Source organism: Culex quinquefasciatus, chromosome 2, assembly GCF_015732765.1.
Source record: "Culex quinquefasciatus strain JHB chromosome 2, VPISU_Cqui_1.0_pri_paternal, whole genome shotgun sequence".
In the NCBI taxonomy this organism is placed as follows: domain Eukaryota; kingdom Metazoa; phylum Arthropoda; class Insecta; order Diptera; family Culicidae; genus Culex; species Culex quinquefasciatus.
The window spans coordinates 161,561,647-161,575,785 of record NC_051862.1 but is presented as its reverse complement, the minus strand read 5'-3'; positions in this window follow the sequence as shown (position 1 = coordinate 161,575,785).

Genomic DNA, 14,139 nt, shown 5'->3' with positions numbered 1-14,139 from the left:
TTGTGAAATTGGATTGTTGTCTTAAAATTTACTAAAAGAAACTAAATGTTATTTCTTTCAGTTTTAACTGTGTTTATTTCAAATTGAAGTTTTTTTTCTATTTTCTTTTTTTTATATAAATCAGTAAGCAAAACGAATGTATTTTTCCAGAATACTTTTTAGTGATAAAGTTTTTTTAAAAAAAAGCTTAAAAAATCAAATTATTCATACTGAAAAAAGATCGCTGCAAATATTTTAAAAATATTAAAAAATGTATCGAAAACTTCAAAAAATTGCAACGATCATTTAAATTTGAATGTTTTTTAATAAAAAAAATATATCAAGGTATTTAGTTGCAATCGTCAAAAATAATATCCATACAATTTTAAACAAACAAAAATTAAAATAGGTCAAATAAACACATTTTTGAATGTTACCTTTGTTTTTCATTCTTAAAATCAAGATCATATTTGCAATACTTGTTCTTTTATGTATTTACTTTAAAAGAACTCAATCATAAGAAAATTGAAAAAAAAAATGTGTTTACTTTTTCAACTTTTATCAAATATTCAGTTCCGGCCCGCAGGGCCAAAAGGTTGGGCACCCCTGTATTAAAATTTAAAAAAGTTGGACATCATTGTATACACATTTATGTAGAGAATTTTAGAGCATAAGACCCTATAATACAGAGGCTGTATTTTTGGCATCTTTATGTGACACTTCCATTTAAAATAAACCCAAAATTATGTATAGATCAAGACAAAATCAATGATAAATCAATAACAAAAAAATAAAAAATCTTTTAGCAAGTACAATTTTCATCAAGTTAAATTATTTCAATTACACAATCACTACATTAATTACACATAAACTAATTTTAACCACACTATTTACCATTTATCACTAAAGATTTAATGAATTAGGAAGTTTAGTAAGATTACTGTTAATATTTCATTTTGAAAAAAAGTTTATTTAATTAACATTTAAAACTTTTCATAAAATGTATTTAAATCTGAGGTTAATTTAACAAAAAGTCTCAAATTAGCTCACAATTCACTATAAAATGATTTTTTCCTTAAAATATCTATTCAATCAAATTGAATTTTATGGCACGATTGAAAAAATCCAAATTTAATTTAAAAAAAAAAACGTGCTCTACTGAAAATGCCTGTAAATCTTAAGAATTATTTAATTTCTGTATACTTAGAACTTGTAACTTAAAACTAATTCAAATTGTTGGAGTTGAAGTGTAAAGTTTTCCTTAGAACCCGATAATGAATTTCGTTTTCCTTATTTTCCAATGGACAAATACATGACAGTTTGAGAGTATTGATATAATCGTATTTATCAAAGTTTTCATAATCTTAAAAAAATCGAAATTTGTTGAAACTACTTCTTGAGGTACTTCTTCTCAGGTACCCAAACTCAGGTTAATTCGTACTTATCATTTCGTTAACAAATCTTTAACCTATAAATTTTACCCTGGTTTACGGTACTTTATTTTGTTTTATAATGTTATTATATAATGTAAATATCGCCTCACTTTACTTTTATTTTTACACCCTCCAACCCACAACGAATACATTTGTCATTTATGAACGGCATATGGTTCAAGTTCTTGAAGCTTCTGAAAAATAACAATATTGAAAAATAAATATTATTAATATAAAACTGGATGCAAGTACACCAAATAATTCAATTAAACTATCAATTGTCTCGTTAATCATAGATTAGGATAAGTAATACGAAAACAACCCATACAAACCTTCGGATAATCGAAACTTCGGGTAATCGAGGCTTCGGGTAATCGAGTCTGGACTGTATTACGCATTTCTCGTGTTATTTACCCATGTTCGGGAACCCGTAATCATTTTTTTTAAATAAGAGTTCTTCTTTAAATAATTGGTTAGAGAACATAGTAGAGAATGGATGTTTGCCGTATTTTTAAATGGAAGCTCCTCAAGGGGCGGGATTTGGTCAAAATATTCAACGAGAATTTAAATTTTTCCGTGCATCAGCTTATCCCAGCTCTACGGTCCAGTCAGCGTATGCTGATGTGATGGTTCAACGTAGTGGTGCCTGTATATTAGGACGCCCAGATTTGAGAGGACTTCATAATAACAAACAAAAATTGGACTTTGTATAAATCTTGAAGATTTTTTGATCTAGAGAAATAAAAGGTTCAGATGATGTTACGAAATAAGAGTGTTGTTTAATATTCATGTTCGAGAAAACTAGTTCAACTGACACTGGATTGCAACTGGTCACCCAACTATATGTGGAGAATCCTCCCCAACGCGTTTCTTGCCGACTGGATTTCGCTCATCCGCAGCATCCAACGGACCATTGCGCGCGTTCCAGCCATGCTGTGGAATGGGGTTTCATCGATGTTGTTGTTGATAGCGTAGCCCAGTAAAAGGGCGAAAAAGTGCGAATGAGAGACTTCACTGCCCCCATCCGTTCGTTCGGTTTCAGAACTTTCGCATCCACTTTTGCGATGGTTCCGCTTCGCCTAGTTCCAGCAGGACCAACCATCGGACGGACGGGCACTTTGGACGATGCTCTGATTTGCATTCGGAACACGAACTTTGATCTAATTTTGCGTTACTACCTCGTACCAACCAACCGACGTTGGCCAGCCTTGGCCAAGTTAATTTAAGAACCATCCAGTCGTGTATCGTGGCTTGGGACAGAGCCCGACTCTGGCAGTTTTATTGATTGATACTTGCACTGTGTGTTTACGTGGAGAGTCTGTTTGAAGCTGAGAGCAGGAGAGCAAGAGAGTAGTGGGAATGTACATGAGGAGTTTCTTCTGATGGCCTGTATTTGCGTACAGGTCAAACCAGAATACATATCTTGGATTTGCGAGTGAATAGGAAAGAAAAATTTATTTAGATCATACAGATTAAAATTTGAGTAAAGTAAATCAAACCAACATTTTACATACCTTCACATATTATACTTACAAAAGCAACAACTCAACTCTATTTTTAGACGATATTCAATTTCAAAATTCGTTAAAAATCAACTTTCTAGCAAATTTTAAATTATTTTTAATTATTGGAAGCAGAACTTTCACGAGAGTACATTTTATGATACATGCCTACAAACAAATTTAGAATATCAAAACACAGATTTGCAAAAATACGCTCTGAAAACATCCAAAATTATATTTAAAATCCACCTTAACTTTTTGCGGTTGTCATAAACATTTATTTCCTCTACGAGAGCGGTTCAAAGAAATCCCGGAAGTTACCTCTCGGAAGCAAGTTTGGATTCCCACAAACAGACACCCCCATAAAAGAACCCTTGAACACCTTACCACATTGTTGTCGCTTCCCGAGGAAGTGTCACTTTTGACTCTCTTGCTCTCATAATGCATTTATTGTGGGAAGCGCCACAACCAGCCAGCCAGCCAGCCTAAAATGTGCACCGAACCACTGAAACCGCAAAGTTCCTGACTCCTCAATAAAGCCGAAAACCCGGGCCAAAGTTGGTTCGGGCAAAGTTTTAATTGCACAACACTTTCAATTTTGCGATGGGTTGGAGGTGCTTTGAAAGATGGTAGCTGCTTCTATTATAAGTTTTGTTATTCGATTTTGGTTTTCAAATATTAACAAAATAACATTAAATTTAAATGTTTCCCCAATTGAAATCATTTAGTTTTGATTAAAAATATTTCGAACCATTAAAAGGTACAATATCGGATCACCTACCTTTCCTATGAGGAAGTGGTTAAAAAGTAAGAATAAAAATCAAGCTTTGATGCAAAGCAACCAAAACTTTTTTTTAACTATAACTTTCTGATGAGTGATGTTCACATAAAAAAGTACGATTTTCACTGCCTTCTAACACTTGCAGCGCCGAGTTTGCAGTTGCTAGTAGTTATGGATGTGGGTGCCAGGACAACCTACCATAATTGGCAAAAAGTGATACGATGTTGCAAATGGGCAAGTTTTTTTTTCTCAATTAGGAAGTTTTTTGCTCTGCAGAAAAAGATGTTGTGTTTGAACGTGCTAACTGGTTTTGCAATATGAACGCTGTTTAACAACACTCAGCTCATAGATTAAACGCGTTCAGAACAAGACACGAAAAAAACAAACGTTTTTTTCTGATCAAGCTCAAATTTGGTGGGACTGTTGATACCATTAAAACAAGCAAAAATCTCGATTTTCGTCCAAATCGGACCACCCTCTCCTTTTTGACACCGATACGCCTTTTCCCCAAAAAATGTTTAATCACCATTTAAAAAAATGGTCGAGGAACCGATTGGTGCAATATATTTTCCAATTAAAAATTGATTTCGTTTTATGTTGCGCTAATGAAAATGTTAAAAATTATTATAAAGGCAAGGAAATGCACTTTAAATTGATTTTAGCTGATTGCACTTTAAATTGCATTAAATTTAGAAATTTTTTAGTTTTCTGAAATATTTGTTTTGATTTTTCGGACCGTATTCTAAGAAAGGAGAAGGAGGAAGACAAAAACTTTGAAAAATATTCGAAATTGGCATTGTAGAACCCGATAAAAATTTGAATTTTATGTAGCATTTGATGTTGGTATGGATAACAGGTTAAACAAGATCCAGCTATTTATTGTCAATGTGATCAATTTGCATTAAATCAGGGATCATTCGCAGTAAGTATAATCTAGAATTTTAAGATTTGAGAAAATCGTGCTCAATCGATCCATAACAGATGGAGCTGAATGCAGGTATTTTAACGGTAAATTCAAAATTTTGCCAAGTAGGTCACATTTCATCACTTGAATTCCTTTCTAACCGATGATGTGAACTTCAAGTACTCACCTCGAATGCATAAAAGCAACAATTTGAAAGGAAAATGAACTTAATCTCATTCATTAGTCATTTTTGACGAGAGGAAATGTCCGCAGTAACAGTTCAATAGGGCGAATCCGCGTTTGTAAACAAGCAGTCTATCCCTCTCTTACTTGACGTGAACTGTCACTTGAGCAAAAGGGATAGACTGCTTGTTTACAAACGCAGATTCGCCCTATTGAAATGTTACTATGGATGTGTCGAAAGGTCGTATTGCCAAAAACGGGATGGCACTGTAGTTACTTATAATGTTTCACTACCAGGCAGAAAAAATGAAATGGTGAACGATTTTCAATAAATAAAAAAAAATGATAGGCTGTATTTATAAATTTAAAAAAGCTGTTAAACACGACATCAGATCTAGAATTTGAACAAAACCATTTGATTCTTTTTTAAAGGAAAAGTAGCTTTTTGAATTGAATTAACATCTCCTACAACTCAAACTCATGAAATTTTTTCTAAGGATTTGGAAATGAGAAAAAAAATTCCGTCATGTCACAAAGCAAAAATAAACAGTGTTTAGAGTTTAATGCAGGGCTTAAAAATAGAATTTTTTTTATAATAAGAATATCTAAGAATTAAAAAACATTTGTAATAGCTTCACTGATATGTTCACTTTAAGTAAAAATTTGCGCGAATATTTTTTTTAATAATCTAGAAATTTTCTTCAACGATATTTTGCATTGATACAACATCAGTCTACCAAACTTTTTTTTTTTTTGAGTGAAATAGTCAACATTATGATATCGTTATTATTAATATATAATTGTTTCTAAATTAGTTGATGACACAGTTGGAGGTGCTTCAAAATACCTCAAAAATGCAGCAAAGAGAATAAGATATCGCCAAATGTAGCGAAAATTCGAGCAATTTTAAAATATTTAATGATTTTTCGATTCAAAACACAATTTTCAGAAAAATCAGAAAAGGCGAGTAGCTTGTTAACCCTCTACAACCCAACCCCGCCTCTAGACGGGCTTCGATTTAAAAAATCGCCAAAAATCCATTTTTCAACCAATTTTTGATCTTCAAAAAGCATTGGAAAGTAGAACTTTTTAAATTTTGGAAAATTTTAGGGTTGGAAGTTTGACTTGTTTTATGTGACTTTGCCAATGTTTTTAAAAATGTAATTTTTTTTGGGTTCAACTTTGGCTGTGTTTTTTACTAACATTTCCTATATGTTAAGTAAAAAGAAGCATGCAGTAATTTTTCTAGTGCCCCAGACTATGCCTCTACGCATTTATTTACAATTTAAATAATAATAGTTCCATTTTATAGCAGAAAATGTGAAAAACATGCAAAAAATTGAAAAAGTTACTGTAAAAACATGAAAAAATTAGATAGGCAAAATGTAATGATAGGAGGTGGTAGAGTAGGCCAAATACTACCAAAAACAAACATAAACTAAACAAGATAAATGGGTAATTCTCTACCAACTCACACGAAATTGGGAAAAGTTGCCCCGACCCCTCTTCGATTTGCGTGAAACTTTGTCCTAAGGAATTTTTGTCTCCGATCGTCTGAGTCCATTTTGAACATGCAAAGAGGTGTTTTTCAATTTGCAGCCTGAAACTGATGAGAGATTTGGTGTCAAAGGGATTTATGTAAAATTAGACGCCCGATTTGATGGCGTACTCAGAATTCCGGTTCATCGAAAAACACTAAAAAGTTTTAACTCTCATTTTTTTCTGTTACTCGACTGTAATTTTGGAACATGTCATTTTAAATGCAGAACATTGTCATTTTTTCATTTAGAACAAAATTTTTCATTTTAAAATTTCGTGTTTTTCTAACTTTGCAGGGTTAGAGTGTAACAATGTTCTACAAAGAGCAGACAATTACAAAAATTTTGATATATAAGGGGTTTGCTTATAAACATCACAAGTTATCGCGATTTTACGAAAAAAAGTTTTGAAAAAGTTACTTTTTGCGTTTCTCTTTGTTTCGTCGTCCGTAACTGTCGCGGGTGACCATGAACGGCCATGATCGATGACGACCAACTTTTTCAAAAAAAAATTTCGTAAAATCGCGATAACTCGTGATGTTTATAAGCAAACCCCTTATGTCTATATATCAAAATTTTTGTAATTGTCTGCTCTACAACTTTGTAGAACATTGTTACACTCTAAAAAATAACCCTGCAAAGTTAGAAAAAACACGAAATTTTAAATGAAAAATTTTGTTCTAAATGAAAAAATGACCCTTCTGGGACAATGTAGATTCGAAAAGTACATTAAATTTCCCATAAAATGACATGTTCCAAAATTTTACAGTCGAGTAACGGAAAATGGGAGAGTTTAAAACTTTTTAGTGTTTTTTCGATGAAAAATACGTTTTTCGGAATTCTGAGTACGCCATCAAATCGGGCGTCTAATTTTACATAAAAGTCCCTTTGACACCAAATTTCTATCTCATCACCGTTTCAGGCTGCAAATTATTGAAAACACTCTTTTTTCGCATGTTCAAAATGGAAGGGTCGTACCGCCCCTCCGTCACGAGATATCTAAAAACGGACCTCGGATTCGTGATCAGGGACAAAAGTTACCCCTTAGGACAAAGTTTCACGCAAATCGAAGAGGGGTCGGGGCAACTGCTGTGTGAGTTGGCGGAGAATTACCCAAATGCAAATTAAAATACTAAAAATGAAACAAGAAAAACATAAAACAAGAGAAGTAAAGTTTTTCGTAGAACAAAAGTTGCTCAAAATGACCTCCTGAACTCGGAAAAAATAAAAAATTTCGAAAAAAAAATTTGGGCAGTAGAGGGTTAACAGTTAAAAACACTTTACACTTTAAAATTTGTATTTGACATATATCAGCATTATTTTGGCCTATTGAGGAATTTTTTTAATGTTAGTTTACAGATCCACAAAATGTCTAGCGCTTTATATATATTTTCTATTTAATTCTTTATATTTTAAAAGAACTAGCTATTATATTTGAGAAAAAAATCGTTTTTTGTTCAAAGCGAAACTTATTTTAACCTACACAGAAAAAAATGATGGTAATATTCATCAGGAAATGGTGACAGATTTTGTGTCAAAAAAATGATTAATTTTACCCCAGAAAATGATGTATTTTCATCAGTTTTTAATGAATAATCATCAGGATCACATTTTTACACATTTTTTATGTAATATTACTCAAAAAAGAGGTATTATTCAACCTACCAAATTTTCAAAATTCCAAAATTCAACTTTTTTTCTGTGTATAAAAGCTCTGACTAACCTGAAAATATTTTTTTGAAAAAAATTTCAGCTTGCTTCAAAAATATTGAAGGTTGGGCTAACGGTTGACAGAATCCGAAAGAAAATAATACAAGAAAAAAGGGATTTTTCTACATAAAGTTTTTCCGAGTTTTCGAATATAAATATTAAAAAAATAAATAAATTAAGCTTAACGTTAAATGTATTTTTGGCTTTTTAGTTAAATGCAAAATTACTTCTTTGGTCATGGAAAAAACAACTTTTGCAATTTTTTTGCAGTGCAATTTTTTTCGCCAAGTATTGTGTTCTGATTTACTATGTGCCTATCAGGCTCATAGGCCTGAATAGATCTGCTTGAAATGTAATTTGATAGTAGAAACCATTTTGTTCGATAATTTAATTTACCAAAATTCAGTAAATTGCTTGAAAATGAACGTGTTTAAAGCTCATCTCCTTAAATAAAATGTTGATCAATTTCCTGACGCCACACTCACGGCATGCCATTACAAAATTCCAATCAATTTCAACTACACGATCCTCCTGAAAACATAATTATTCACGGCTGTATGACAACACCGACAGGACGCGCACATTCATCGTGACGGCTGTTAATTTACAAAACTGCTATTGAAAGCACACTGCAGCCGTTACCTACCTACCTTTATAATTAATAATTGTGCCCATGCAGGCAGAGGTACACACTTCAATCATCCTTTTATTTTGTCGATACTGATTTGGATGGAACGGACTAATTATACGTGATTTTTTTTGTTGAACGTTAATCACCATAAATTAAAGCTGCTTTAAATTTTTGTAACTTTATCATGCTTACCGATTTATACTTACTTGTTATTTTTTTTCAACATTCAACATTTTTAAGCGAAAACCAAGGTGAAACAATTCAAAAGGGCGAAATAGATAAGGTGAGGGACTTTTGAAATAAAAACAACTTGCAGTTTCACTTTTTTCATATTATTAAATAAAGTTCTTTTTGCTCGATTTATTTCATCAATATGGTACATATTTATAGATAATGTCGTTTTGTTTTGCGATTCTCATTCTCACGTTCTCTCTCTCTCTCTCATATCTCTCTCATCGTGCTAAATGCTCACGATTCACACCTCGCGCATCATCTCACTAGTTACAATAATAATAATAATCATAATAATAGAGTAATAATAATGCATCACTTGTGTAAATTATAAACGCGTGTCATGTTTTACTTGTTATCTTTTCTTTCTACAGTCGTTTATTAGTGTTGTGTGTTTGCTGATGTGCTGATCTGTGTTTGTGAGGTGTGTAAATTATAATAGCGCAATTAGAAGAGTACTAAACATGCTATCTGCTGTGTTTTTTGTTACTTTCAACACTATCGAGTCGTTTTGTTTATGCTTTTTTTTTTTTGTTTATCATTTTTAATCGTATCGTTTACACACATTCACTCTCGTGACTCGCGCTCACGCTCTTTGTTTAATTTGTTTAATTACTTTCACTATACTTGTTTTGTTTTAATTACTAGATTAACTTTTTACAAATTACATCGTTTTGTTTTGTGGCTTGTTTTTCTTCGTTTTCTCTCTTGTTTTCTGCTCTTCTTTGAGTGTCGTTTAATTATATGTTTTTGTGCTTGTATTCTACACCTTTCTATTGTTTTTTTTTTTTTGTATTTTCAAGGAGGATAGCTTTAAAAAATAGAACAACTAGACGCGTAAACGTTCAACTGAGAATTCTCCATTTTCACGAGATAAATTAAATAAATCGCTCTCTCTCGTTTCGTTCCGGCCCTCCTCCCCCACTCTAATCACAACTAGATCAAACTAATTGGGCATGATTATAACAGGAACCTCTCTCTCTCGAATGGCTCCGCGAAGTTGTTTGTTTTTTTTTGCCTAAATCTCTTTAGCGTGTAACAAAACAATCGAGAAGAAGATGCAACAACAAAAAAAAACACAAATCTCGCGCGTTCTCTCTGGCGTAAAATTTCAGCTTCCGAATATCGGAAAACGAAAAAAAAAACCGTGAGCCAAGAAGAAACCAATTTTATCGGCTGCAAAGCATCGATAAATTAAGCTTTCCGCTTCAGTTTTTTTGTGTTTTGTTTTTCTTCTGTTTGCTTTTTGCTACCCAACTTCTTCCGATTTCCCTAACAAGGCAGCGCACCGAAACGACCTCCTCCCTCCCCCTCCCGCGGAAAACGGGTGTGTAAACAAAACGGATCGAATAAAAAATCATAATAATAACCTAAAACGCTACACAGTTTTGTATGTTCACATATTTACAGGTTCTACTAATTTCACTTTGCCAACCTTTCTTTTTGGCGGGGGCTTCCTCTCACTTAGCACTAATCAATTAATTATATAATAATTTACAGTGTTTTCTCATAATCGATTTGTTTTTTTTCCTATAAATTAAATGAGCACTGGCTAAATTTGTCGTCTTTGATTTATTTTGTTCTCTTACTACTTAACTTGTTTTTCTTTTTTGTGAGTTTTCTGGTTTCATTTTCAGCACTTTTTTTCATTCTCTTCTGTGTTGATTGTTTGTTGTTTGATTAAAAGTTACTATTTTCTGTTTAGGTGTGCTTGTGTTTTACCTATGTTGAGGACTGTTTTTTTTTTTTTCTAATTTTTAAAATAGGTAAAAGATTCCTGATTTGACGACGGTTTTGCGCACGACGCGAGCTTCAAACTCTGCAACTTTAAAGAATCTCAAACTTAATAGGGACAGGGAATAATTTATCGATTTGAACTCCAAGTTGAAGGTGGAAGGTAGCCCAAAGATGTGTTGATAATTTCCGAAAAACTTTTTTTTCCATCGAAAAGCCACTCGAAATTGAGTCACAGCACAGCAAACGAGTTTGAAAGATGATAGATTTCTCTATTAAGACCAGACCAAAAGCGACTTGAACTTAACTTGAAGAAGGAGGAGAAGAACCTCAAGTTTTAGAACACCCGTCGGCAAGAAGGATTGGATTTTGACGGTGGATTTGATGTATTGGATGCGCTCGAGAAAATAAATGCTTCTGTTGAGGTTCGGTATGCACCAGCATCAGGGATTAAGGTGACGCACGGTTGGATGCGTTTCCATGTCATAATGTGTTGACAGCTGCTGGATGTTGGGAGGTGGTTTTGTGAAATAGGTAGGTTTAATCGAAGCGGGAAAAGATTACACCTGGATGATCAAACTAATACTCTTGAAGTAAGATTTAAAATCGGATTCGTGTTGGTCAGCAACCCGAATATTTCTTCTACCAAGACATCAACTTAAAAAATTGTAGATAAAAATTAACCTTTTCAATCGCCTCTTGATACTCATTTGAGTTCAAAACCGAAATTTCATGTTTTGCGTCATTCTGTTTTACTCTGATAATATTTTTCTGAAATTTTGTTATGAAATACTGAAAAAATGCTCAGTTTAATAATACCACAACAAAATTTAAACACTTTTCATATGAATTCTATATTTTTCGAGCCTTGGATGTTAAAGTGATAAATAAATTATTTTTGTATTTTTGTCGTTTATTCCGCAGTTTCAACAGAATTTTTTGCTATAATCGCATGATAGATAAGCCAAAATCTAACTGATTTAAAAATTTTCGCAGAGAACAGTTAATTAGAATAAATTATAGTCATTATTTGTCAAATGTAGTAAAAGTAGCATTGAACAATTATAAAATTTAATTAAGCCATGTATTGAAATAAACAGAAGTGTCTTTTTTTAATTTGGAACGTGTAATATTCAATTCAATTGTGTTTTTATTAGAATTTAACAGTTCTGCTCCAGGATGTTACATTTGCAATTCAGAGATTTGGAGAACCTTTCAACTGAGATCAATTCATAAGCCTTTGCAGGGAGGATACATATTTCTAAGTTTAGATTTTGCTAACTGGGTGTTCTTTTAGGGAAAATAAATTTTGAGAAAAAACCCTAGATCTATGAAAAAAAAAACGTGTAATATACCCTCAATTTAGATTAAAAAAAAATTCAAAGCACTGGAATAGTGGTAAATTTACATATTTTTGAGGTGAAATTACACATTTTTTCTTACATAATAGATGTATCCATTCTCAGACGTAATATTACCATGATTATTTTACTATGTAGACGTCATGGGTTTTTTTCTCGATCAGTGAATATAACCTTTTAGAAAGCCATTTTTTTCCTATGTTTTGGCTATAAATAGGGGTAAAATAATATAGAAGAACTTTGGAAAAAGAAACGCCAGCAAATTTATGAGAATCATTTTTAACATTAGGTACATTTAATAAAAAATAAAAAAAAGTCATTGGCGGAAATTTTGTTATAATTTTTAAACAATCGAAAATCTTTTTTTTTCGACGAAAATCACTCCAAAAATTATTAAGTAAAACTGAAGTATTTAATTGGTTTTGAGCCCATTTGGTAAGATCCAATTTTGATTTTGTTTAAATAAGTTATCAAATTTTTTTTTGTCTTAAATAACTTTACACCTTGGAAAACTATTCCTTCAAGTTCAGTTAGAGTTATCGATTCAAATTATTTGACTATTTTGTCAGAAACAAACTGTCTTTTAAACCTGTTTTGAATTGTATTCATAGCTTTACTGGAAACAGACTAGCTTGATCTGAGAAAAAAAAATAAAGAGAAATATTGTCTTAACCTTTCTATGAGTAATAAATTTAAAACCATTCATTTTCCATCCTTCAAGACAATGTTATTTTAAAACGAATATAATTTTAAAATAGTATTTTTTTTGTATTGAGCAATTCTCTACGAAATCGGTCTTTTTTCTTCAATTTTAATTTTTGTATTTTTTAATCCGACTGAAACTTTTTTGGTGCCTTCGGTATGCCCAAAGAAGCCATTTTGCATCATTAGTTTGTCCATATAATTTTCCATACAAATTTGGCAGCTGTCCATACAAAAATGATGTATGAAAATTCAAAAATCTGTATCTTTTGAAGGAATTTTTTGATCGATTTGGTGTCTTCGGCAAAGTTGTAGGTATGGATACGGACTACACTGGAAAAAAATAATACACGATAAAAAAAATTTGGTGATTTTTTTATTTAATTTTTTGTCACTAAAACTTGATTTACAAAAAAACACTATTTTTAATTTTTTTTATTTTTTGATATGTTTTAGAGGACATAAAATGCCAACTTTTCAGAAATTTGATTTTTTTAATCAACACTGATTTTTTCAAAAAATCGAAATATTAGTCGTAAAAATTTTTCAACTTCATTTTCGATGTAAAATTTTGCAATCGTGAGCTTTTTAGTTTTTGACAGTGCAACAGTTATCAGTTTTTCATTTTTATTAGTGCACATGTTTGCCCAGTTTTGAAAAGCTGAGAAATATTTTGCTTATTCGGACTTTGTTGATACGACCTTGTTGCTGAGATATTGCAATGCAAAGGTTTGAAATTGTTTTCTGTCTCACCCAAACAACCCACCATTTTCTAGCGTCAATATCTCAGCAACTAATGGTTCGATTTTCAATGTTAATATATGAAACATTTGTGAAATTTTCCGATCTTTTCGAAAAAAATATTTTCAAAATTTTTAAATCAAGACTAACATTTTAAAAGGGCGTAATATTGAATGTTTGGCCTTTTTGAAATGTTAGTCTTGATTTGAAAATTCCGAAAATATTTTTTTCGAAAAGATCGGAAAATTTCACAAATGTTTCATATATTAACATTGAAAATCGAACCATTAGTTGCTGAGATATTGACGCTAGAAAATGGTGGGTTGTTTGGGTGAGACTTAGAAAACATCAATTTTCCTGTTTTTAAACCTTTGCATTGCAATATCTCAGCAACTAAAGGTCGTATCAACAAAGTCCGAATAAGCCAAATATAGAGAATTTTCTCAGCTTTTCAAAAATATTTTTTTCAAAACTAGGCAAACATGTGCACTAATTTTAAAAAATGAAAAACTGCGACTATTTTCAAAAAAGTCACTTAAAAATGGATTTAACTTGAAAACGGTGCACTTAATCAAAAAATCACTAAAGTACTTTTTGATTGCAAATTTGATTTTACATCGAAAAATGAAGTTGAAAAATTTTTACGACCAATATTTCGATTTTTTGAAAAAATCAGTGTTGATTAAAAAAATCATAACTCGGTCAATGA